The 27995-nt window shown below is 35.4% G+C and overlaps 1 long non-coding RNA gene across 1 annotated transcript in view; it reads left to right on the plus strand.

Moving 5' to 3' along the window:
* The window catches only part of LOC309659058, a 175101-nt gene extending 159494 nt beyond the window's left edge, over positions 1–15607 (plus strand). The window contains exon 2 of the long non-coding RNA XR_014262553.1: positions 10859–15607. This is a non-coding gene — a long non-coding RNA (uncharacterized lncRNA). The remainder of the gene's footprint in view (positions 1–10858) is intronic.
* The last annotated feature ends 12388 nt before the right edge of the window (positions 15608–27995 follow it).

Consider the following 27995-nt stretch of genomic DNA (forward strand, 5'->3'; position numbering starts at 1 on the left):
TGTTCTCCTGATACTATTTAGAGTATACTTTTAGCTTAGAGTATTTTTTCTTTTAATTTTGCTAGTGCGAAGAAAACATAGTCATAGAAAATAATGCTGGAAAGAACCTTAAAAATATATTTATGCTAACCTTCTGATGTTATAAATGTGGAAATTCAGGTCTAGAGAGGTCACACAACTTGCCAAAAATCCTATTTCTCATTTGTGTCAGTGCCAGAGTTAGAAGCACAATCTTCTAACTCACAGTCCAAGGTTTCAGTTTCTTTCTTTGTTAGTTTAAATTTTCACTATAATGCTAATAGAAGTTCTTTTTCTTAAAGTATAAATCGGTATATAGTTGAGGAGATCTAGAATAAGAATAATGTAGTGATTGTTTATATTAAATATCAGTGGTTGGTTTATACAGTTTAACTGGTATCTCATTCCCTTTTCTCAAATATATCTCGAGCTTAAATATCCAGAAATGTGGTAAATTTTAACTCATGTCTACAATAGCTACTTAATTTTACTTCTTCCAAAACATACCTGAATTATATACTTCTTTAACACTGCGTAATATAAAATGTAGATGGGATAGTCTGTTTTGGATAAAATTTCAGGCTCAGAATTTCATTTAAAGAGATTAAATTCTAGAATCACACATTTTTTAATATTGTGTACCAGTAGATGAACAAGAAAGGTATTATCAATTGGTAAGAATTGTAGGGATATAAAATCTCTCATGGTTATTCATTACTACATTTCTGTTTGTGATCCAGTAAATTAGCAATCTCATTAACAGAAAACTGTTATTTCTATATTACATAAAAATTACCTTTGTGAATTTATATAAGAATAAACTGTCTTTGAATCTGCCTCTTCAAAAAGGGTAGATGATTATATATTAAGCAGAACTGACATGTTTAAACTTTACGTTTCTGTTTATTGGCTGACGGTGTAACACAACCTCCAACAGACATTAGGAAAGATTTTTATCCTATTGGATAAATACAATATTATAGTATAATAGCTTAATTCAGGCTATATGTATTTTTATATGTGGTTTTAGTATATGTATCTCAAAATTGTTTTAAAATTTTATCAAATTGTTAACCATTCATTTTAAGTTTTATGAAAATAATTAGTAAGATACATGTATGTTTGTGGATTTTTACAAAAATACAGAGTATAAAATACATAGATTACTTATATGTATATGTGTGACTATGCAAATGTGTGATACAATATTATTCATATTTCATAAAGCTTGAGACATAGCCCACTCTGGTTTAAATAGGGCCAGACTATCACAGATAGTTTTCAGAGAGTGACCCAAGTCCACTGAGGACATTTTACATTAAACACATCTTTATTATGATTCTTTAAATATCCTCTTAATAAGCATTGTATAGAACTAGATCACAGTCATTATTCTGAAAAAGAACTAGAATGGTTTCTCAACTCAGCTGCAAAGAGAATCACTTTTTCGCCAGTCACCTTCTCCAATATCTCTACAGAAAGAAATTTAAATTCCATTTAATTGGAAATGATTAATATTTTTAGAGGGGAAAGATTACAAAAGGTAAACGAGCAAATGCTACAAAGTTTCAAAAGAAAGGATCTGATGAGCACAGATGCAAGGCAGTTACTGACAGCAGGATTCCTTAGGGACAAAGCCCAGGACCGCACGCATTTCAGATCACTGGGCTGCATTGACAGGTATTTTAAGTTCCTTAGTCTTAGCCCTCCCCCGAGAAGGTGGAAAGGCTGCAGATTTCACAGTAGACTCTGAAGGTCATAGCAGAGAAAGGAGAAAAGAGCTTGAAAAATAGGTTTTGCTGTTGTTCTGGTCATGGTCCGGGATCCCTCCCTCCCCTGCTCCCTCTCATCCCTTTAAATACTAGTATTTTAGTATTTTAAAAAAACTTCTGTAAGTTCCAGGCATAAAGTTTATGGATGAATAAAAACACTGGGAATAATGAGAAAAATGTAAAAATCAAATTTTTTGTACTAGAGAATAAATAAAATGTTTGGGGTAAAAGAGAAAAACTAATTGAGGGGAAGCAAATGATTTAGTTGAATAACCCTGAGAAAACCGACCCTGAACACTGCCCCCCATTACCCCCTCCCCCCCAGATCTAGTACTTGGAGTAGGGTTTCCATAGAAGAAAACTTGCCATTTAGAAGTTGGAACACTTTTCTATGATTCAGGTTTAATCATCACCTATACACAAGTTTAGCAATATGATTGGTTATGCAGCTCTACAGAAATTATAATCACCTAGCTAATAATAAAGTGTTTAGAAATATACCCTAATCTAAAGAGTTCCCTAGTGTAGAGAGAGAAAAACATGATCTTCTGTCTCAGGGTGATTAGTTCGCAATTAGTTCTCAATTGGCACCTCTGTAACGAATCTCTTCCCTTTCCCACCATTACCCTACATTGACTGTTAAAAAGAAACCACAGGGCCCGAATGGAGTCACTTATGCTAGACCATGCCACCAAACTGAGGTTTAATACCTAACCTAATTGAAGCTTCAACCTCCCCCAGAAATGTTGTCTTAATTGGTCAGTCAGCAATTTTCTGGTCAGCACCAATGAGGTACTGTCACATGGACCTGCTCCAACCCCCAAAGAAAGAAGAAGTAACCCACCAAGTAAGACCCTTTTCCCTCACAAGCTAGGTGACCTAATGTGAAATAATGCTTTTTTCTGTTAATGACTTCCTTGTCCCGCCTTTGAAAACACTTCCCTTTTTGTACTCCTTTGGAGCTCCCCTCTACTTGCTAGATGGGATGCTGCCCAATTCATCAATCATTTAATGAAGTGTTTTAGATCTTTTAAATTTACATGGTTAAATTTTGTTTTTTGACACCACCAAATAAAAACAAAATTATTCTCTGCTTAAGACATCTTTAGTAAGTCCTGTGACATCAGGATATGTTTTAAATTGTTTAGCCTACAGAACTTTACCATAAGTCCCCAATCTGTCTTAATTTAATCTGGCTTCATTTTCTGCCTCTACCCAAATTTACGATATGTCCTGGTCATGACGTATGTCTCCTTATTCAAGGAGTATATCATACTCTTTAATGTCTCTCTTGCACATTTTTCTTCTTTTTGTATTTGTTCTGCACTCCTATGCCCCTTTCAAACGTTTAATTACTCAGTTCAAATATCCCTTCTTCTGATATGTTTGTTAACCTCTACATCCCTGGGAAGTAATGGGTGTTTTCTACCCTGTTTTACCCCAGAACTTTGTATACTTCTGTATTAAACACTTAGCAGATTTTACCATCATTTTTTGCTTATGAATGTATAGGTCTCTAATATTGTATGGTATTCCAGAATAGGGATGACATATTATCCAGATCCTATAATCAATCACACACTCAATCCACACCAGCAGTTCAGGTTGGGGTATGTATGTATGTAGGTTTATTTTGTTTCATTAAGTAAGTAAATAAATGAGTCACATATTTGAAATAAGCATCAGAAGTCAGAGCCTTAAGTTTCTACCTATTCAAACTTATTAACTTTATAAAAATATAGTACTACGGCTACCACCTGCATGATTAACCCTGTATTAGGGTTCTCCAGAGAAACAGAATGGAAGAAAGGGAAGGAGAGAGTGAGGGAGGATTGGTTGATCTGTTTATCTAACTGTCTGTCTGTCTGTTTATCATAGGGATTGGCTCACATTGCTGTGAAGGCCAAAAAGTCCTCATGATCTGTTTCTGGAGAACCTGGAAAGCTGGTAGTTTAGTTCAGTCTGAGTCTGAAGTCCTAAGAATGGGGGGCTAATGGTGTAAGTCCTGGTTGGAGGCTGAAAACCTGAGAACTAGGAGCACGCATGATGTCTGAGGGCAGGAGAAGATGGGCCTCAGCTCAAGTAGAGACAACAAATTAGCCTTTCCTCTGCCTTTTTGTTCTATTTGGGCCCTCACTGGACTGGGTGCTGCCCACATTTCAGAAGGCCATCTGCTTTACTCAATTTACCAGTTCAAATGCTAATCTCTTCCAGAAACACTTTCACAGACACACTCAGAAATAATATTTTACAAGCAATCTGGGCATTCCTTAGCCTAGTCAAATTGACACATAAAATTAAACATTACACTTTCTAAGAATTTTTTACACTATTTTAGAAATGTATGTTTTATGCTTTTTAAGGAATGCTTGGAAATGTAGAAAAATTGAATAAAATGTAAATAGAACCACCATAATCCCCAAAACAGTTACAACCATCACTACCACGTTTTATCTCCCCCACTTTTTCCCGTGTGAACTAATAAATGCCAAGTACTACGTAAGAATGCTTTCTTTTGGCATTCAAGCATGATAATGTTGTTTTTATATGATGCTTAACTAAAAGAAAATATTCATAGCATTGTAACAAGTTCCATTTTCCTTAAAACATAAAACTGAATCCTCCTAAATGTAATATGTCTTAACATCTTTATCCTTAATACTTTTCATATTTGTGTCCCAGGGGACATTTACTAATTTCCACAATAAATAACAATACTAAGTGGGAAAAATGCATATACTGGATTTCAGTTAGCATGGTATTATAAAGTAAGAAAAGTGGCTCAAATAATGTTAATGAATGAGTAGTCAATATTACTATGCTGTCATACTTCCTTTAACCTAACAAATAGTCCACCACACACTAAAGAGGACTTTAAAATAAACAGCCTAGATTAATGAAGAATTTCAGTTGAGTACACATGTGGTTCAAAAATATAAACTTCAAGATATTTATAATACAACTCACCTATTCTTTCAGAAAATAGCAAAAAGGAAAAAGAAACATCACTCCTGATATCACCTCTCAGAGAACCTCCTTGTTAATACTTCAGCATGCATATTTCCATGTTTCTACCATATGTCAGCAATATAGAAAAAAGACCAAACTGTATACTTTGTTTTTTTCCAAGCATTTTTTCTAACTATATGATTGTATACATACCTGAAATCTTATATATTAAACTTCTGACTCTATAACAAGATATATATATATATAATATATATACGTACATATTTATATATTCCATGAATATGGTACTGAATTTCCCATCTTCTTTTTTATAACTTCCGCTACCCTATTTCAGATATTCATAATCTTATTTTCTGATTTATCCCCACAGAGCACAAAACTCATTGCCAACTTTGCCAACTTGTACTTTATTTCTGGACAAATCTTTTCCTGCTCAAAAACTGCTACTTATACCAACCCAGATTAAGTACATATTCCACAAAATCTACATGTATTAGTTTCATCACCTATTTCTCCCCTACATACCTACAGCCAAACAATATTACCTACCATCCTAAATAGTTCAAACTTTGACTTCTTGATTTTGCTCATGCTGTTTCTATTAACTTAAATGCCCTCATCCAACAGGCCCACCTGTGGAAATACTGCCATTGTTCAAGACCCATGGCCAACATTACATTCTCAACGTAACTGGCTAGACTTCCCTTGGCCACAGGTGTTTCTCCTCTTCTTTGATCGTTCACACATTTATATATTTTAAGAATATTTATCTAAGTCTGCATTGTATTATTTATATGTTAGTTTACTCATTATTTCTTGTATTATTTATATACTAAGTTTATTCTGCCTTTTAATAAATGTATCAAAACAAGAAAGCCTCTTACCAATTTTTTTGTTGATATTTCTCAGTTTCTAGTATACAGCAAGTGCATGATACTTACGTAATTCAATTCATGGAAATTTTAAGAAGCCTGATTAAAAGCTATAATTTATGTCATCTATTGTACACCATTTAAAATCTAAATAACTCTATTATGAACAAAAAGTGTAGGTAAAGCTGATCATTTAAAATGTGTTTTTCTTTCATTTTAAATGCAGTGACAGGATCAGCCCATAATCCCTAAAACCAATACCTACAACTGTGTACACTTTCAACTAAGTCAATCCAACTACAACGTATGTCTAAGTCATAGTATGATACTTTGGACACTGTCAAAAAGAAAAGCCTCCCAGTAGAAAACTGTTTAACTCCTCCTTTCACACACAGAGCTCCTCTAGCTTTCAGTTAACATTACCTATAAATTCCCGGGTCAATATCACAAAAGATTTACTCTTACCACAGTGAGGAGACTGTAAAAGCATCTGATTCTAGGAGGCTGCATGATGGTGGAGACGCTGCCTGGGGCACCCCCTGTGGCGGAGATGGAGGAAGGGGGAGCTGGGAATGTTTAATGGCTTCCACAGGTGGAGACAAGGGCTAAACTAGAGAGATTTCAGGTGAGGTCATGTTAGGCTTTCTACTCTCAGCTGTGTCCCTGAGTTTAGAGATTCTTTTTTTTTTTTTCTTTCATGAGAAAATAGACTCAAAACAAAACAAGTTCATCTGAGCTCAGGGAAAAGGAAGTAGATATAAGCTTCAACTTCTTAGGACGGTTATAGTTCTTTTGCAGAAGAGCTTAGATCAGTGGTTCTCAAAGGGTGGTTCCTGGGCCGGCAGCATGAGCATCACCTGACCATGTGTTAGAAATGCAACTTTAATCATCAAAACAGGTAGTGAGCTGGATTTCGAGCACAGATCGTAGCTTGCCAACCTCCAGTCTAGATAACTAGTATTTATCAAATAAAAGAACATACAATCACCTATATGTTATAGGAAAGTTATTATTACTCTTTTTGTGGAAGATGAACTGATTTTGTGGAAGAAGAACTGATGCAAAGATAGGTTAATTATGTTCCTAAGGTCTTGGTGCAAAAATGCACTACTTAGTCATGGGGTATGCAATTTAAGTCTGATTTCCTAGCCTCTAAGCTGTACCCTAAAGTTTCTTTCCCAATGGAGAAGTGAAATAGGGTTCATAATGTTTTAATAATTTTAAACATGCTAACAATTAAAAGTTTTCTGAAAAGAGTAAATATAAAATGGGCTGGTAAGACATGTAAAGAGTTGGGAAGGCATCACTTCCATCCTCATAACAGGATAAAAGCTGAAAAAACCCTGAAAATCAACAATTTTTCTTTAATTTATCAGAGAATTGTGGTTATAGGGAAAACTGCTGCCCTGAAAACTGGAGACACAGGTGAACACAGAGAATCACAACTTATACAGGGAGCAGATGCCCAAAGCTGGAGACAGTATCAGTAGGAACCTTAAATGGACTGCCACACTTTCATGAGTTTTACCTCTAGACATCTCACCAGGTTCTCGGTGTGAAAAGTGGAGAAAAGTCCCCTCATGCTTCTGGCAGGGGAAGGGGAGAAGTACCAGTTTTGAAGTATGTCCAGAGCTTCTGTTCTTCTTAACAAATGTCTGTCCCTAAAGGAAACTATTTTACCAGAGCCTGGCCAGTTTGATTTTACCAGAGCCTAACTGACCAACGAGAAGAGAAGCACCCAACCCCAGCCCCCGTTAGCCTTCCTGCGTCACCCAAGGTGGGGAAGACAAAAAAGTGAGAAGCACGAGTGCAGATCACAGCCCAGGGGCACGGGTTCATTCAAAGAATGAAACCTATTTATGGAATTATAGATGCTTCCTCTCCCCCACACCTCACCATCACATTAATTGGGATCCTATATAATTACGAGGGGTTACAGCTGAAAGAACTGCAAGGCTCATTCCTATTTCAAGAGAGACTGTCATACTAGGTGAAGTAAGTCAGACAGAGAAAGACAAATATCATATGATATTGCTTATATGTAGAATCTGAAAAAAAGGCTACAAATGAACTTACCTACAAAACAGAAATAGAGTTACACACGTAGAAAATAAACTTATGGTTACCAGTGGGTAATGGGGGGGAGGGATAAATTGGAAGATTGGGATTGACACATGCACACTACAATATATAAAATGGGTAACTAATAAGGACCTACTGCATAGCACAGGGAACTCTACTCAATACTCTGTAATGGCCTATATGGGAAAAGAATCTAAAAAAGAGTGGATTTATATATTTGTGTAACAGATTCACTTTTCTGTACATCTGAAACTAACACAACATTGTAAATCAACTATACCCCAATAAAAATTTTAAAAAAGAGTATATCAACATTAAAAAAAAAAAAAAGAGTCTTTAGGGAAACCTAAAGACAACAGAAGAGACAAAAACAAGAACACTAGAGGACATTTAGCCTCTGACACCTACAGCAAACAGTAAATATAGCCTAACTCCTGGACAGATAAACCTCACACTAAAGGCCAATTTACCTCAATTCCTTTTACCTGATACATCATGCCTGGCTTTCAACAAAAAATGACAAGGCGTGCTAAAAGGCAAAAAACACAGTCTGAAGAAAAAAAAAAAGCATCAGAATCAGACTCAGTTGTGGCAGAGATATTGGAATTATCAGACTAGGGAGGTAAAATAACTATAATTAATATGGCAAGGCCTCTAATGGAAAAAGTGAACAACATGCAAGAATGCATAGATAATGTAAGCAGAGAGATGAAACTCTAAGCAAAAGGAAATGCTAGAAATAAAAAACAGTGTAACAAATAAATATAAAATCTCCAAGAAATAATGATACATAAGAAAAGTCAATATAACATGTAGTGAAAGAAATAAAAATCAAAAGAATATTTTTTCTCAGAATAGTTAAATAATATTTGGAGACACCAATTCCTTGTGAGAATGTGGAGAAATAGACATGCACTTTTCTGCACTATTAGCAGAAGTTCAAAATCTTGAAATACAGAACAATTAGGCATTATCTATCAAAATTAAAAATGTTTATTTTATGTATCTTTTAACCCAGTAACCCATTTTCTCAGAATTTATTTTTCAGATATATCCCCCCAAACATGCACTTGATATAATAAAAGTACTGTATATTCATAATAGTCTAAGCTAGCAAGTAAGGCAGGGTTGCAGGATGATGAAAGTCACTAGGGTTGCCATTTTCCACTCAGGGAACTAGAAAATTTGGAAACACGGAGCCCAGAACTAATAGTTGAAACTTCATAACCCTATTTGCCCTCAATGAGAGGAAAAGCTCTGATTTGTAGTGTTTGCCAATATGTTTGATGTGAGCACTCCCACCATGGCCAATTCTAAGCTACTGAAGTCACTGAACACAGAGTTGGGAAAAATGCACACATCTGGCTCTCACAAGCCCAACTTAGCTGCTCCAGCACACCACCACCTATAACACCCTCTCGGGCAAGCAGGAGCACCTGAGCCCGGGTTGAGGTCAGGTTCTCAGGAGCTGGGCTTTGGAAAAGGAGGGGTTTGGCCTGAGATGAGAGATTAAAAAAGATTAAAAGAAAACTAAAACACTAATAGTGGAGTATAGATAGTGGAAACAAAGGAAGAAGAGCAAAATTTTCAATGCAAAGAGACAAGAGAAAAATCTTTCCTACACATATGTTGCCCAATTGAGCTCAGTGAGACAGAATGAAAGTATTAGAAAGTGAATCCAGAAAGACACTCAAGAAAAGCTTAGTGCATAATGGAAAATATCTTTTATATGACACTGGGGACTTTACCTAATGGCAAGATGGTAGCTACTAAGAGGCTAATTTGGTGACCAAAGAGGAAATGTGCTGGGTAGAAAGAACAAAAATAAAAGTGTGTAGATGAGGTCCCCCTTCACTCTCACACTTGCAGGATGGTTGGGCACTATAAGTTGGTTGGCAGCAATGTGGTGAGAGCTATAGGGAGGAAATTATCCATCTCCCTGTTAAAGTCAGAGATACGTACTTCCCTCTCATATATATATAATTATTTCTGAAACAAAATATGTGGATAGTAGAGATTTGCTTATCTCCCACTAGTATTATTTTCTAATCTCACAGAAGTAATTTACACGAAAATATATTACGTTCCTGCGATGTTCCATACATACTAGGAAAAATTCAGAAAAGCATCATAACATAGAAGGAATTAGTTCAAAATTCAGGCATATTATAAGTTGTAAAAATTATTAAAATTTCTCAGGTGCTGGACCGGCTTGATACCTTTTGGGAGAGAATTTACACCAGAGAAGGAAGCTCTTTGATTCTTATGTTCACGAAAATATATCTTTCGACTACAAGAAGGCACCTTGTTTCAGCTTCTTTAGCTAAGTTCTTTCAGATCTGATGATCTTTGTGATAGACTGCTATAGTGGAAATAACATCAAACCATTCCCTTGAGCTGAATTGATAGACAAAGTAGAATGATTTTTCTCAGAGAGTTGGTGGAGGATATATTATTTCACCTCCCCTTACTCTTGATAGCTATTTTAAAGAAAGACTGCTCCATTTTAATGTTCAGCAGTCTGAAGAGATTTCATGGTCAGGGAATAACAATTTTCTGGACAAAATTTAGCCCCTCAGTACCTTTCGGCTCTATGCCAACATGTACACATTCAGATATATCTTATTAGAAAATTGTTTTAATGTATCTTCAATAAAAGAGAAAAGAATGTAGCTTGTGAATAGAGCAGAAAAGCTTAGCTCATTTCATAGTTTTTGTAAGATTGCTCCTGCCTGACTGATTTACCTAAGAACTTTATCAAGGGCAGCTGGAACTGTCACCTGATTTATATCAATGGAAACTGTCAACACCTTGACCTTGGACTTCTAGTCTCTAGAATGGCAGGACAAGCCATTTCTCTGGTTTAAGCCAGCCAGTTTGTGGTACTTTGTTACAGCAGCCCTTGTAAACTAATACAACTAAGGGTGCAATCTGTACTTTTGCTTAACTCTAAGTCTTGTTTTCTTCCTATGCACAATGAATATGTTGAATCTATTGATCATTGAGTTCCTCTCCAGCCCTTTCTTTTTTTTTTTTATACAAATATTTTCTATTCTTTGACTTGCTTATTCATTCTTGTTTTCTATGACTTTTAAAATTCTCTTAAAGGTGCCTTTCATTAAACAGAAATTCATGAGCAATAAGGTTTTTTTTTGTTTTTTTTTAACATCTTTATTGGAGTATAATTGCTTTACAATGGTGTGTTAGTTTCTGCTTTATAACAAAGTGAATCAGTTATACATATACATATGTTCCCATATCTCTTCCCTCTTGCATCTGCCTCCCTCCCACCCTCCCTATCCCACCCCTCTAGGTGGTCACAAAGCACAGAGCTGATCTCCCTGTGCTATGCGGCTGCTTCCCACTAGCTATCTATTTTATGTTTGGTAGTGTATATATGTCCATGCCACCCTTTCTTTATATAATCAGATAACCCTCTGCTGTCTCTTTCTTTCCCATAGAAAGGTGAACTAGCTTATCATCTTTGCTAGCTTTCCTTCCAGTTTCTTCACCAGAATCTCATTCATTTATGTTCAAGCAGTATAAGAAAACCATGGTTATCAGGGATGGTGTCCTTTACGTATGTTGCCCTAATCCTTTAATTAACACCAATAGAAGAAATAAACTTCTAAACACATTGAATGTGCAGTCAGGTGTTACTATGTTTTAAGCTTCCTATCAAGACTTATTCCAGTCACCTCAGGTGAGGGATGCCCCATTCTGATACATATCATATCATGGTGCTTGTTTTACTGTCTGGGGAATAATTCTCATGGAGGCACTGCTGGAAAACCAGTCCTTTCATAGAGTAAAAATACACACTTACTCTATTGCTGTAGGAAATAACACAGGAAGAGAATTCTAGATACATCTTTTCTACTACAGGAGTTCTTAATTAATTCAAACATCAGAATCCATGGCTCAAAATAAGAACAGGGAAGGAAAGGGAACAGAATAATGGCAGAGGTTGGCAACATCAACAGCAACATGGAGTGGACTGAGTGTGTAAAATCTTTGTGAAAGGAAAATAGACTATTTAACAACAGGAGGAGGAGGGGAAGAGAAAATATTGCTTATAAGGTCATATGGACAAGATAGGATAATCAAATGCCTGAGGTAAACAAGTATGGTAAAAAGAGAAGTTATGAAGGAAAAGAATAGAGCCTACAAGATGCTGCTGAAAATATCACCATGGTTTAATAGGAACAGGTATGAAAATAGGTCAGTGAGGAGGAATCTTTGAGATTCCTAAATTAGAAACAAATAAAAATAAAGGTGAGAATATAAAATAAAATGAAACACTGACTTAGTCATTCCTCACTAGAGAAAATTTGATTTACTCATGATAGCACATTTATTCTCAAATAAATCTCTTTTCTTACTAAGTTGAACTTTAATGACCTGAAAATATATTAGTACCATCAAAAATGTTTGAATCTACACAGCATACATGGGACCCTTTGGGCACTGTTACTGAGGTTTCATTACATGTCCTATGGGGGGGAAAGAGGAGGTTTCTTTCCTTTTCTGGCATTTGAAACTGTAATTTTCATCTGGTTTCTATGCTTTTCACTAAAATTCCTTTCTTAGTAAAATTCAGACTTTTTATTTGGACTGTAGCTCTATATGCTATTACAGAGTTCTATAGAAAAGACTTTTTTTTTTTTTTTAAGGATATATAAATGATACAGTTCACCAAATAGTCCTGGTTCTGCCCCCATCTGGGTATTATGTAGGGTTTCAATTACCAGTCCCCTTGAAATTAAGTATTGTCAATATATTTGCTTTAGCCAATGCCATATGCTGGTCACATGGAGTTAGAAGTGTTAAGAGCAAAAGGAAAATCCACCCTGTCTTCTTTCCTTGCTGCGGTCATCATGAAAGGATATGCTAAAACGAAAACTCCAGCCTGGGTTCCTGAGTGATTACACTGAGCAGAACAGCCCCACCTCCTGCCTCCACCCAGTGATCTGTGATGCACAGGCAGCATGAACAAATTATAAATATTTGTTGACTTAAACCACTGAAATTGTAGGATAGTCTGTTACTTCAGCATAACATATCTTATATTGATAGGTAGGATGGTTATAACACCTTTTATTTTATCTTAAAATACCTGAAAACATAACTTATTCTTCAAGAGTTAAGAACAGCAATTTCTACACAAAAGCAATTAATAGTGACTTCCCTTTTAACACCTCACTAAAGCAAAAGCAAAAACCAAAACCAAAGTAAAACTTACCTATCTACATGAATTTGTCTATTTTCTCTAGGCAAGTGTTATATTATTTTAGAATCAAAATCCGTGGATTTTAAAGTATTCTGAGATATTCAAAGAAATTTAATTTTTTATTGCACAAATTTATAATTCTCTCTCTCCTTTCTCTCTCAAAATAACAACCCATTTTCTAGAATAAAGTTAGGATTACTTTTACCCCTATATAAATAGATTCACAGACCCATTAGAATTTAATAACCTAATGGAATCCCTACAGTATACTCAGTAGCAGTGTAAGCTGTCATCCTTACATGTTGACTTATATCCTCCCACCATTCCAAAACAGATTTGTACTAACATATGCAGTGGGCATAAAGCCAATCTGCCTAACAGCTAAAATCAGTACAATGTCACATTTGAGTAAAAAACCTGTTAAACACTCAAATCCATTGTAAAGTATTTTAAATCTTTTCTGAATTATGTCAAAAAAGTGATAAAGGAAAATCACATTAATGAAACACAGCTACTCTAATGCTATCTTCCCATTGGCTGTTACCACCTCCTGTGGCAAAATGGCTATTTCTTAGTCTTGCAAATCATTCCTCTTTACTCTCTCTTAAAATTGAGCCCATTTCTATATTTCTTTACCCCTTTCTTTTAACTGCCCTTATCAGATCTTTTTTTGATTAAATTCGTGAATTATCATTTTGGAGCTTCTTTTAATACTTTTCTCTATCTCTTACCTACAACAACACAAATAACGGCCCAAAACTTGATCAGACAGAATACAGTAATACGATGAGAAAATGTTTATGGCTATTAAAGTATGCAAGCAAATATTGATTGTAAGCAACATAAATTTACTCAGAAAATATAACATTAGCCTAGAATACAAATTGAAATGCTTTTCACTTTATTCCTAGATTTTAGATAATAAATTATGTACCGAATGCTCTATTTATTTGCTCTAAATTTTTCTCTTCTATGTGAACATGTTTATTTAATACCTTCCTACCACCAGTGTGGGTCTTGAAAATGGGGAAATTTGTCAGGATTCTAAACTGTTTGGTGAGGCCCCAAACCAAATTTATATTTCCACCATTATTACTTTTTCCCCCTAGATTTATTATTTTGTTTACTTCCTATGATATTTAGTTTATAACATAAAAAGATAGTAGAAAAATAATTTTAACTGCATTTCATTTCTAATAACTAAGTTTTGGAATGTTAAAGCACAATATTAACAGATGATTGCAAGCTCTATAAGTTGAAGTGAGATCACTCTTGAGAAATTTAACATGAACACTATAAGTTCATCCTTTTAAGATTTCTAGCTAGTGAGCAATTGGCATTTGTATTTTCTTCTCTTAGATATTCTGAGAAGCAACCACATGGCAGCATTTCATATTTCACAAACTAAATGACAGTCCAGAAGTAGTTCCCCATAATGGAGGTGCTTTGGGGAGTTGAGAACTATTAGGTGACTTATCAGCTTCAAATAATTCAGCCACTAGAGATGAAGGGTAATAACTCTTGTTGAAAACACAGGTTGAAAGGAGTATTTTCATGAGAAAATTTTCAGAAACTCTCTGCATAACATATAGTGAAAAACTGTGACAGGTTTATACTATGCAGTTCTACATAATGGCTTATGGGAAACCAAATCAACAAGAAACAGCTACAGAAAAAAAAAAAAAAAAGAATGTGCAGGATGGATAGTAGTTTGGTGACTGAAGTTAACAGACTGGCTTTTAGGGACATTAAATGCTTCTTTCATGACCCCCAGAATCAAATGAAGTAGAATAAATCATATCTTAAAGAGAAATCTGATTCTGCTATGTGCTAATTATCACCAAAATTGGATAATCACTTTGTGGAAGAGTGTTAATTCTTTCTGGAGAGTAGAATGTCAGGTACTGAGTCTGGTTTAATTAATAATCTAGTAATTAGAATACTTTATTATAAGAGGAAGGGCTAATTTACCATTGTTCAAAGTTAATTTCTAATTCTACAATAGACAGCTCAAAATGGCATTTCTTTTTAAATAGCTAATGTTCTACAAACAATGGTACTCAATAAATATGTTTGACTGTTTAATTTACTTTTTGTTTTTATAAGCATATGATTGGTCCTTTGCAAAGAGATGGCACTGGTGGGAATATCTTCCAGAGCTTTTCCTATCAGTCTTATAGTGTCCTTGTATAGACAAATGATAATTTATGAAGTGGAATAATATAAATAACTGAGTAAAGGATGAGTTTGGAAAGAATAATATCTACCTTTGAGTGGGAAAATGTAAGAGATAATTTTGTTGGCAGTTCTGAAGGAGACTACAGGAGAGCTTAGCAAAAGAGTCTTAGTGATAGGATGGCCACAAAAACTATTTTTTCCTTCTTTTGATTGTATTTCTGGCAATTTCATGTGGCTTTAGGCAACTCCATATTTCTCTTTCCCTCAGACTTTTTCTTTCTTCCACTCTCAATAAAAGACAAAAAGTGAAACACAAACAGTCATAATCCTGGTATCTGCAAAGTTCTGAAGTATAGAGGAGAACCTGGTTTCCTGCAACAATCCACACAGCACATTAAGTGCAACTATTGGCACATTCAGGTGGTACTTAGCAGACCAGTGATTTGTAGCTTGGGAGGCTGTTTTAATGGGAATTGAATTGTAAATGCAACTACCATGAAATGGTTTGAATTGTAACGCTGATGAAAATGTGTTTGTTAAGTGATTCCCTAAATTACTTCATGGAGTATAAAACATCTGCATTAGCTAGATTCTATTTGGCTGAAAAATAAACATTTCTAAACCACAGCTTTCATGTCTGATGACGATAATGTACTGGAAAACTGGAAATTGCACAACAATCTGAATCTGTTTTCTCTTAAAAAGCAACTACTACTGTTAGTATGTGACATATGAGATTGTACTGCTTAAATGGTAAATTCTTCCAGAAGGTGTATAAATGTCATGGTATGCATTCTCACTTATAAAACCAAATGATAAACAGCACTCTGAGAAATGCTGGGTTATGAGAAGGTCAATTGTGATATAATAAAATACACTTTTACAAGATCATGAAGGAAACAACAGTGAAATATCATTCCTTGATTTCCTCAAAAAGTGAAGGAAAAATTCAATAACATGACTTCTGCTCAGTAATTTTACATTGCTTGTCCCACAGACATTAAATTTAGAGTAATGCACAGCAAATGTTTGATTCAAGGGTCCATGGATAGTATATTATTAAGGTGTTTGAGAAACAACAGAAATTTCAACCAGGTGTTTCTTACCAAAGGAAATTAAAGGAACACAATGTGTACTGTAATCAAACTTAATGGAGATTAGGCTTACAGAGGTGTACAAATATATTAGTATAAAATAGCTATGCAAACAACATCTCATGAAATAACTGTACACATTTATGTAAATTACCATCCACAGTAATCTGTTGGAAGGAAATGTGACTTTGTATGGCACCAATCACAGACTGTCTCTCTTTAATCAAGCCCACTCCTACTCATATGCCTCACAAGTTCCTCCTTCAGTTTAAGCAGCAAACTTATTTTGATATTTAGTAAATCATAAAACTTTTATATTTTTATAACCATTAGAATAATATTTCGGCATTTTTTTCTTTTAGTAGATGCAAGCAATGTTAATTCAAATATTTATTGCTTATACGTAAGTAGCATCGCAAACAAAAGTAGAGGAACAGAAGCAATGTATTGCCATTAGATTTACAGTCAAGGATATAGCCTTGACTCATTATGCAAAGACATTAGTGATCATTTGATTAAAATACATGAATATTTTTGAGAGAAAAATACCTATGTACATCTTATGTCAGAATAGACTCAAAATTCATGCAAGTTCTTCAATGAAAAAAAGGTATTTATTCTAATGCATTAATAATGGTTTGATATGGATTTCAATGTTTCATATAATTCTCAGTGGCATAGTTCAATGACTTAATGTAATTCAACATATAAAACAGTAAATGAATCTATCTTAGAAAAGTTATTATATTGCTGGATTAGAAAGTATGCTTTCTTTTCTACTAACCAAGATATTTGACTCCTTGTAATTAATATTACTCATCTACTTGCCTAATTCTTTACATGTCACCTGATGGAATAATACCTAACCAATGTCTGTAGTTGACACAATATTTACCTCATTTGTTTCTTGATTTCTTAATCTCCTCTTAATTCTCAGTCTCCTCACTGTCAGTCAAGCCAAAGTATTTCCTTCATAAATAAAGGTATCCATGGACATATATACACTACCAAACGTAAAATAGATAGCTAGTGGGAAGCAGCCGCATAGCACAGGGAGATCAGCTCGGTGCTTTGTGACCACCTAGAGGGGTGGGATAGGGAGGGTGGGAGACGCAAGAGGGAAAAGATATGAGGACGTATGTATATGTATAACTGATTCACTTTGTTATAAAGCAGACACTAACACACCATTGTAAAGCAATTATACTCCAATAAAGATGTTTAAAAAAAAAAAGGATATGTAAGAAATGCTACAAAAAAAAAAAAAAAGGTATCTTGCCCCTTACAGCATATAAATGATTTTAAAGTTTCAGTCTTAAAATATCTCTGGAACTGTAGCGAGGGACAATAGGGATTAAAAAGCACAGATCTGGAAGATGTTTGTGAAGAGTAGGTTGGGGCAAAAGATCTCATCACCAGATTAGTAGACAGATTAAGGTTCCTGAGAAATATTCAAAGATAACAGGTGTAGAATTATAGAAAACAGCCACGTTCATAACTGTTAAGGAATTTCCTTCAACATATTCAGTTTTTTTTCATTAAGTACTCAGTAAATGACAAAAAACTAGGCCTTATACAGTTTAAAACATTTATTCATAGGAAACTGATGCTAAGAGAGATAAATAATCTGTCCATGGTCACATAGTTAATGAACGGATAAACCAGATTAAGTATTTTGACTTGCGGTATTTTTGTAATGTAAACAACATGATATATGCATATCATCTACTAAAATATACTAAGATGACATTAGTGAGATTTCAGTTAAACCCATTTTACAAGGATATCAAATTGATAACTAATTTCTTTAGGTACAAATGGGGATATATATCAAAGGCCTTAAATATTTTCTTTCCCTTTTGAACCATTTTTCCAGTTCTTGACATTTATCACAAAATATTTCATAGATGTGCAAAAAGATATATGTACATGGGTGCACATTCCAATAATTGTTGTCTATACAGTGATCTGTAGAGCACAACTTACTTCTAGAAATTGTTATGGTCATTCACATCCACATAAATTCTGTGGGTCTGCTTATTATTACAGAATGCCAGTCCCTGGGCTAGAGGTTGTTAACTGACTGAAGCCAGATCAATTAAAACCCTTCACTTGTACACTTTGAATTAGAACTGAATAAAAGGAGTTGAGGGGTGTGTGTGTGTGTGTACACACAGATGTGCACATGTGTGCATATGTGTTTGCATCTGTGTACGGCAGTGAGAAGTATGGCTTGGCTGTTGTCAATAGCCATTTTCTTGGTGGAAGACAGTGTGCATTCCAAGAAAATGAAGTTTATACATCGAAAGAAGCAACTGAAATTGAAAAAATAAAAGCAGAGGTGGCAGATCACTCACACACATACATAAACAGAGTGTATGTGAGAGAGACAGAGAGAAGGAGAGGGAGGAAGAAAGGGCCTTGAAGAATGAGTTCCTCATCCCATTTATTCATGAGAGATTGTTGCATCTTCCTGTGCTTTGGATTTTCAATTCTTTCATTTACACAATGTACACCAGTATTCGCTGAATAAATTACCCTTTTCTATAAGCTAGCTTGGGATAGGTTTCCATGATTCACAACTAGTAGTTCTAATTAATTCAACAATTATTCTTATTAGCAATAAAGGCACATTCTAGTAATACATAAATTACAATGCAATCATATAATGGGTTTTTATGCAGTCATTAAAAGTCATGTTTTTGAACATTATTTACTAAACTGTGGAACTCCTCTAATTATAATACCAAGTGAAACAAAGTGAGATGCAAACAGCATATATAGTATAACTCTATTTGAAACTCTAAAATTATAAAGCATTTACAAAGAAAAATACCAAAAGAAACTTGCCAAATCATTAACAATAGTTATTTCAGGTATTGGGATTATGGTTAATGTTTATGTTATTCTTTTGATTTTGAACAATATATTTCTTATATAATAAGAAAAATAATAATAAGCAGTATTTAAATTGTACCTCTGATTAAAAGAAATTTATTCTTTTAAAAAGGTGCATTAGCGGGGGTGGATCAAGATGGTGAAGTAGGAAGACCCTGAGCTCACCTGCTCCCACAGAACTACAAAGACATGCAGAGCAACTCTATCTGAGAACAACCTGAAGACTAGCAGAACAGATTTTCTACAACTAAGGATATAAAGAAAAGGCCACATCAAGTTGGGCAGGAGGAGCAGAGACATGTTCCAGTCAGAACCCATACCCCCAGTGCAATGACGCACAAGCAGGAAGGATATTACAATCGTGGAGGGCTGCCCTGAGGAGCGAGGGGTCTGAGCCCTACATCTGGTCCCAAGCCAGGGGGACCTGCACTGGGCAGATGAGCACTCATAATGTCTGGCTTTGAAAATCAGCAGGGCTTATGTCCAGGAGAGGCAGAGGATAGTGGGAACCCAAGACTCTGCTCTTAAAGGGCTCTCACACAAACTCACTTACTTCAAGTCCCAGCATAGAAGCAGCAGCTTGAAAAGCACCTACCTCATATGAGACAGTGATTTATTGATGAATTTTAGGGCATGTGCCAGAGGGGCAGGGACCTGGTGGAACTTCCTCTGGGGATGGAAGTGCTGGTGGGTATAATTTTTTTTCCTCTTCTTCCTCCCAGCTGTCCTGATGTTGGTAGATGCCATTTCTGTCAATCTCCATCAATCTAGCTAACACCATGTACTCCACCCTGGCATCCCCTGAAGGCCAGCTATACCCAACTTGCCTACTTTGTCCAGCCCCCCAGGTACCAATACCAGACCAGACACCAGACTGAGCTCCTGTCGGCAAGGCTGGTAGCTCTGCCCCTCTGTGCCCAGTGTGGGGCCCAGCACATCCTGGTGACTTAGTAATGACTGATGAAGGAATGATGTAAGGCACTAGAGATTTGCAGAGCACAGCTGCCCCCAAAGTTATGCATCCTCTTGGCCAGCATCCTTCTCCCTTTGGGCCATCAGTGGCCCTGCAGACGCCTCTTCTTCCCCCAACAGCAGAGGCGTCCTCCAGCCTTGGTCCACCTGAGTGCTCCAGAAACCTGATATGAGGCAGCCCTGGTCTCAGGGGACCTGGGGTCCCTTCTCCCCATAGGCCATCTCCCTGTGAAAGCATGAGGCAGGTGGCCCCTTAGAAGCCCAGGCTGTGTCTATGCCCAGGGTAGAAGGGCCGAGTGTGTGCCTTGTTCGCTTGTCTGAGGACCCTGGAGCTGATGGGAACCTGCCCACATGCAGGATCATGGGGTAGGCATGTGCCTGGGCCTGTTGGGGGTTGGTGAGGGCCTGGGACATAGGGCTGTGCGGGCAGGGGTCACTCACTTTCTTGTGGCACAGCCACCAGATGCACCAGAGCAACAATGGGAACATGAGCAGGGCCAGGCTGAGAGCAACCAAGCAGAGAAACTTGATCGTGGTAATGAACTGTGGGAGGGGTGGCGGGGAGGCAGTGACAGAGGCTCCTGGGTAACTGGTGGGGCACTTGTATGGGCAGATGGCTCCTCTGCCTATAGAAAGGACACAAGCCAGAAGAGTTCTGGCATGACCCTGGGTGACATCTTCCCAGTCACCTACTACCCAGGTACCAGAAACCAGAAACATATAACAGATACACAAAACATAAATAGAAAGGAATACAAACATAACACTAAAGAAAATTATCATCACCAGGGAAGAGAACAAGCCAAGAAGAAAGGAACAGAGAAGAACTACAAAAACAATCAGAAAACAATTAACAAAATGGCAGTAAGCACATACCTATTAATAACTCCTTTAAATGTAAACGGACTAAATGTTCCAATCAAAAGACTTAGGGTACAACAGGCTAATAAACAACCAAAGTGTTCACTGGAGAAATCAAAGAGGAAATTAAAAAATACTTGGAGACAAGTAAAAATGAAAACAATGATCCAAAATCTATGGGATGTGGCAAAAGTAGTTCTAAGAAGAAAGTTTATAGCGATACAAGCCTACCTCAGCAAACAATAAATATCTCAAGTAAATAACCTGAACTTACACCTGAATGAACTAGGAAAAGAAAAACAAACACGACCCCAAGTTAGTAAAAGGAAAGAAATAATAAAGATCAGAGCAGAAATAAATGAAGTAGAGAATAAAAAACAATGGAAAAGATCAATGAAACTAAGAATTGGTTCTTTGAAAAGATAAGCAAAATTGATAAACCTTTAGCCAGACTCATCAAAAAACAAGAGAGAGGGCTCAGATAAGTAAAAGTCAGAAAAGAAGTTCCAACCAATACCAAAGATATACAAAGGGTCTTAAGAGACTATTTTGAACAATTAAATACCAATAAAATGGACGACATAGAAGAAATGGACAAATTTCTATAAATGTACACTCTCCCAAAACTAAATCAAGAAGAAATAGAAAATATGAACAGACTAATTAATCAGTAATCAAAAAATCACAACAAACAAAAAGTCTAGGACCAGATGGCTTTACAGTTGAATTCTACCAAACATTTAAAGAAGAGTTAATACCTATCCTTCTCAAACTATTCCAGAAAATTCAAGAGGAAGGAACACTTCTGAACTCATCCTATGAGGCCAGCATCACCCTAATACCAAAACCAAAGACACCACACACAAAAAAACTTACAGGCCAATATCACTGATGGACATGGATATAAAAACCTCAATAAAATATTACCTAACCAAATTCAACAAATACATTCAAAGGATCATACACCATGATCAAGTGGGATTCACTCCAGAGATGCAGGATGCTTCAATATCTGCAAATCAATCAATATAAGTCACCACATTAACAAAATGAAGGCTAAAAATCCCATGATCATCTCAGATTCAGAAAGAGCATTTGACAAATTCAATATCCATTTAGGGTAAAACCTCTCAATAAAGAGGGTATAGAGGGAACATACCTCAATATAATGAGGGTCATATATGATAAACACACAGCTAAGATAACACTCAATGGTGAAAAGCTGAAAGCTTTTCCTCTAAGATCAGGAACAAGACAAGAATATTCACTCTCACCACTTTTATTCAACATAGCATTGGAAATCCTAGTCTCAGCAATCAGACGAAACAAAGAAATAAAAGGAATCAAACTGGAAAGGAAGAAGTAAAATGGTCACTGTTTTCAGATGACATGATGCTGTATATATAAAGACTCCAACAAAAAAAACCTATTAGAACTAATAAATGAGTAAATGAATTCAATGAAGTTGCAGGATACAAAATCAATATACAGAAATCTTTTGCATTTCCAGACACTAAAAATGAACTACCAGAAAAAGAAATTTAAAAAATAATCTATTTATAATTGCATCAAAAAGAATAAAATACCCAGTAATAAATTTAAGAAAGGAGGTGAAAGACATGTATTCTGAAAACTATTAGAACTTGAAAAAAGAAATTGAGATGACACAAATAAATTCAGTGATATGCCATACTCATGGATTCAAAGAATATTGTTAAAATGATCATACTATCCAAAGCAATCTACAGATTCAATGCAATCCCTATCAAAAATCCAATGGCAGTTTTCAAGGAACTAGAACAAACAGTTCTAAAATTTGTATGGAACCACAGAAGACCCTGAATAGCCAAAGCAATCTTGAGAAAGAAGAAAAACTGGAGGTACCATGCTCCCTGATTTCAAACTATTCTACATGGCTATAGTAATCAAAACTGTATGGTACTGACACAAAAACGGACATAGATCAATGGACAGAGCCCAGAAATAAATGCATGCTTATACGGTCAATTAATTTATAAGAAAGGAGCCAAGAATATACAGTGGAGAAATGATAGTCTCTTCAATAAATGGTGTTGGGAAGCAGGACAGTTACATGAAAAAGAATGAAACTGGACCACTCTGTTACACCATGTACAAAAATAAATTAAAAATAGGTTAAAGATTTAAATGTAAGACATGAACCATAAAACTCCTGGAAGAAAATATAGGCAGTGTGCTCTTTGACATTGGTCATAACAATATGTTTTTGGATCTGTCTCCTTAGGGAAGGGAGGAGCAAAAATAAACAAATGGGACTATATCAAACTAAAAATCTTTTGCACAGCAAAAGAAACCATCAACAAAATGTAAAGGCCACCTACTGAATGGAAGATATATGCAAACAATATATCTGATAAGGGCTTAATATCCAAAATATATAAAGAACTCATATAACTCAACATCAAAAAACAAACAACCTGATTTAAAAATGGGCAGAGGACTTGAATAGACATTTGTCCAAGGAAAACATGCAGGTAATCAACAGACACATGGAAACACACTCAACATCTCTAGTTATCAGGGAAATGCAAATAAAAACCACAATGAGATATCACCTCATACCTGTCAGAATGGCTACTATTACATATATATATATATATTTTGGCCGCATCACGTGGCTACCGGGATCCTGGTTCCCCGACCAGGGATTGAACCCAGGCCATGGCAGTGAGAGCACTGAGTCCTAACCATTGGACCACCAGGGAATTCCCAGAATGAATATTATTAAAAGACAAGAAAAAACAAGTAAGTCTTGAAAAGGATGTGAAGAAAAGGAAACCATTGTGCACTGTAGGTGGGGACACAAATTGCTGCAGCCACTACGGAAAACAGTATGGAGGTGTCTCAAAATATCAAAAATAGAACTACCATATGATCCATCAATTCCACTTCTTGGTATTTATCTGAAGAAAACAAAAACACTAATTCAAAAAGATATATGCACACCTATGTTCATCGCAGCATTATTTACAATAACCAAGATATGGAAGCAACCTAAGTGCCTTTCAATAGACGAATGGATAAATAAGATGTGGTATACATTCACAATGCAGTGTTACTCAATCATATAAACAACGAAATCTTTTCATTTGCAACAACGTGTATGGACCTAGAGGGTATTATGCTAAATGAAATGTCAGACAGAGAAAGACAAATACAATATGATTTCAATTATATGTGGAATTTTAAAAACAATACAAACGAATAAACATAACAAAACAGAAACAGACTCATAGATACAAAGAACAAACTGGTGGTCACCAGAGAACAGGGGGGTTAGAGGGTTGGGTGAAATCGATAAAAGGGAGTAAGAATTACAAACTTCCATTTATAAAATAAGTAAGTCCTGGGGATGTAATGTACAGCATAGGGAATATAGTCAATAATGGTGCAATAATTTGTATGGTAACAGATGGTTTACTAGACTTACAGGGATCAATTCATAATGTATATAAATGTTGAATCACAATGTTGAACACCTGAAACTATTATAATATTGTATGTGAACTATATTTCAATACAAAAAAGAAAAAAAAAAGGTGCATTTAATTCACTTGATCTCAGTACCACCAATTAAAAAGTTTTGTTTTGCTTTTTTTATCTCTCTATTCTGCTTCCAGAATGAAATATGCATACATTTCTATATATTTATTCATTCAAATATTTGGACCAGATTTAAAGACCAATAGCAAAACATCTAAATGATTGGCAGAATCTTTCATTTATTAAAATTATCTATGTATGATGTTATTGTAGCCCAAGTACCTCCTCCAGTTTAAGAAGTGCAATTGAAGAAATAACAAAACTGGCTCATGGATTTATGACTATCAGCACCATAATCTGGCATTTATAAGTATAGATGAAATTAGTGTTTGTTATATACACACAGTGGGTGCCATAGAGACACCCACTATGCCTGAGAGACAACGAATCACTTTCTCTGGATAAGGACATGGGGATCATACCATTGGAAAGTAGCTGTATATCACTGGAAAATTGTTAGTCACACAGTTAAGCCATAGCAGACATACATGAAGAATACTTGAGGAATGTTTAAGAGTTTTTAAAAATTTTAACCATTGTTTTAGCTGTTCTTTATGAGTGTCTACTATATGCCAAGCTATGTACTAGGTGATTTATAGTACAACTATATGGTAGGTATTAACTCCATGTGGGACATTAGATATCTGTATGGATAGGGAGATTAAGGAGCTTCCCTAAAGCCACATAGATAGATAGGATCACTATTTGGCCTCAGATCTGTTTCAAATCCTGTGTTCTTAGACATCAACACTGCCTAAGGCCTTTATAGCTCTATAATATGTGTAACAGAGGTCCACTCCCTCTGTCCACAGCCCTGAGCATGCAGTGCATCCTAATCCAATTCAACATGCTAGACTGGATTACCACACCTTCATGAAGTTTGTTGGTGAGTGTCCAGGGAAGCTTGCAAGTGTCATATTCTATCAATCAGTGGATCTGGGAACAGCTGTGCAAATGTGCAGAAAGGTTGAGGCTTGAATGCAGAGTGGCAACTGAGTAAGTCCATGGGGTGGGATGGGAACTCTAGTCTGGCAGCACATTGAGAGATAACAACACTCCAGACACTGTATAAAGTACTTAAGTTAGCTAATTTAATACTGAAAACAGCCCTGTAAAGTAGGTACCACTTTAGCTGGCTTCATGCTACAGTTCAGAAAATTGAGAAACACAAGAGGAAAATCAGTTCTGTCTGAGGTCACATAGCAAGTAGTGGAACCAGGATCTGAATTCAGACATTATGGCTTCCCTCCTAACTAATACACTGCACAATCCCTAACTACATTCCCAGCACACCAGAGAAGCTCACTTAGTGGATATTTCAAAGGTCTACAATCCCAGTATATTCTGAGTCTTTGCTTTCAAGCGTCCAAATGTTTCTTCTGTTATTGTCACTTTTGTGTGTGTTTGTTTTGCTTTTCATCCTTGTGGATTTATGGCTTAAAATTCCTTTTTATTGTCTTATTTGTTGAGTTTTGCAGGAAGCAGGTATAAATGTGTATATTCTTCTAGTCTTCAATGAGAAACTTGACTTTTCAGATCAAATATCACAGGAAAGAAATATAGGTAGCAGAGGATAAGAGAAAAAGAATAATTCTTGTGAAGAAGAAAAAATAAACTCAGCACAATTTATCTAGTTACTCTGAGCATAAATAGAAACCAACTTTTAGCACAGTGAGCTTCTTATTCCTGCACTGCAAGTGTTGAGAATTTCAAGTAATTTAATTAGACAAATAAAATAAAAAGTTAACTTAGTACAGAAAAGATAAGTTTTAACAAACAAAATTATCAAAGCTGAAAATAATTGTATAGTTTGAACTCTTTGCAAATGTCATGAAATTGCATTTTCTGTTTGTGCTGCATTTTCTCAAATGGCAAATCACCAAATAAGAAATGCTGACAGCTACTCTGGATATTAGATGGATTGGTGCAACGACAATGGTTGCTATTTTGGTGTAACCAAAATACATTCAAAATTAACTAGAGCTCAGGAAAAATGAATTACCTTAAAATTTCGATGAGAAACTATTAAGATAATTATTTCAAAATGTTTCTAATATCTAAAAGAAACATTTTAATCCTAATATGCAAAGACTGTTTTTAATCATATTTTTCATTTTCCTTTGTATATGTATACATGACCTCTTAATAATCAACCTTAAACACACAACAGAAATGCTACCTTGCATGTCAATCTTTAATAACAATTTTACTGTGTGTAATAATTCTGGCTCACCATTTCTTTGCAAAGCCTTCCTATTAATTCAGGAAACATTTTAAGTGCTGTGTTATATTCCTTTCTCTGGTAAATGATATAGGATATTTCTGGTCACCCATTTTAACTGAAGACAATAAAACCATAAACTTAAATATCTTACCGCTGTTTCCAATATAATTTAAGCTTTCCCTCCCCAAGATAAAAATTTCCTTTTTTCTACTTCACAAATATTACATTTTCCATCATACCAAACAAAAGTGCCCCTTGATAAGCCTGATGACTTTTATCATATTTATTATGCTCAATGGGAAAAATTACTCAGGAATGACCCTTTCCTTAGGAAGTGACTTAACATCTGAATATTCTCCTCATTTCCTAGACATATGATTTCAAGATCCTAAATGAAAAGAAAAACATCCTTCATATTTTATTACACTTAAAAATATATGTGCATTTGAGGATATTTTTCCTTTATTCCTTGATCTGGGCATCTGCTTCCAAACGTATTCTAAGATTTTCTCTGTACTTCAGTATGTCTCATTTCATAAGAAAGAATTCTTCATTTGGGACTCGTCCCTTGGTGCATCTTGTTATCTACAAATGTAAAGTGCTGCTTCTTTTAAACAAGAAGCTTTCTGAGAAAATTAAAGATAAGGCTGAGATAGGGACTAGGATAATAAAGGCAGTACCTCATCTCATAAAGGACTTCACCACTTCCCTAGGAATTCTGGAAACAAGAGTATAAAATAGTTTTGTAAGGAACCAGGTTTTTCTGATTTGCCTAGAATGAGGCATAACACCATCCCTGAATATAAGTCTAGAAGTACAGAACACAGATTTTACATTTGAATATACACTCTGTGAGACTGGTGGCTTTGTCTGTATTATTATATATACCACTGAATCTGCAATACCTAAAAGCTGCTTGTCACATGGTAAATCCCTATAAAATCTGACAAATTAATGAAAATTACATCAATTATTGGCCAGTTATGGGTCAATTATTTACTATTGGGTCAGAGAAATGTGAATATATAATAGTGTGTATCTGTTAAACATATATGTTTATTTTTGAGCTCTTTATTCTGTTCCATTGGTCTACATGTCTCTTTTTATGCCAGTACCATAATGTTTTAATACTGTGGCTCTGCAGTATGTTTTGAAATCAGAAGTGTGATGCCTCCAGCTTTGTTCTTTTTTTCTCAATATTGCTTTCATATTTGGAGTCTTTTGTGGTTCCATATGAATTTT

This window comes from Balaenoptera physalus, assembly GCF_965194825.1.
Source record: "Balaenoptera physalus genome assembly, chromosome: 3".
Lineage (NCBI taxonomy): Eukaryota > Metazoa > Chordata > Mammalia > Artiodactyla > Balaenopteridae > Balaenoptera > Balaenoptera physalus.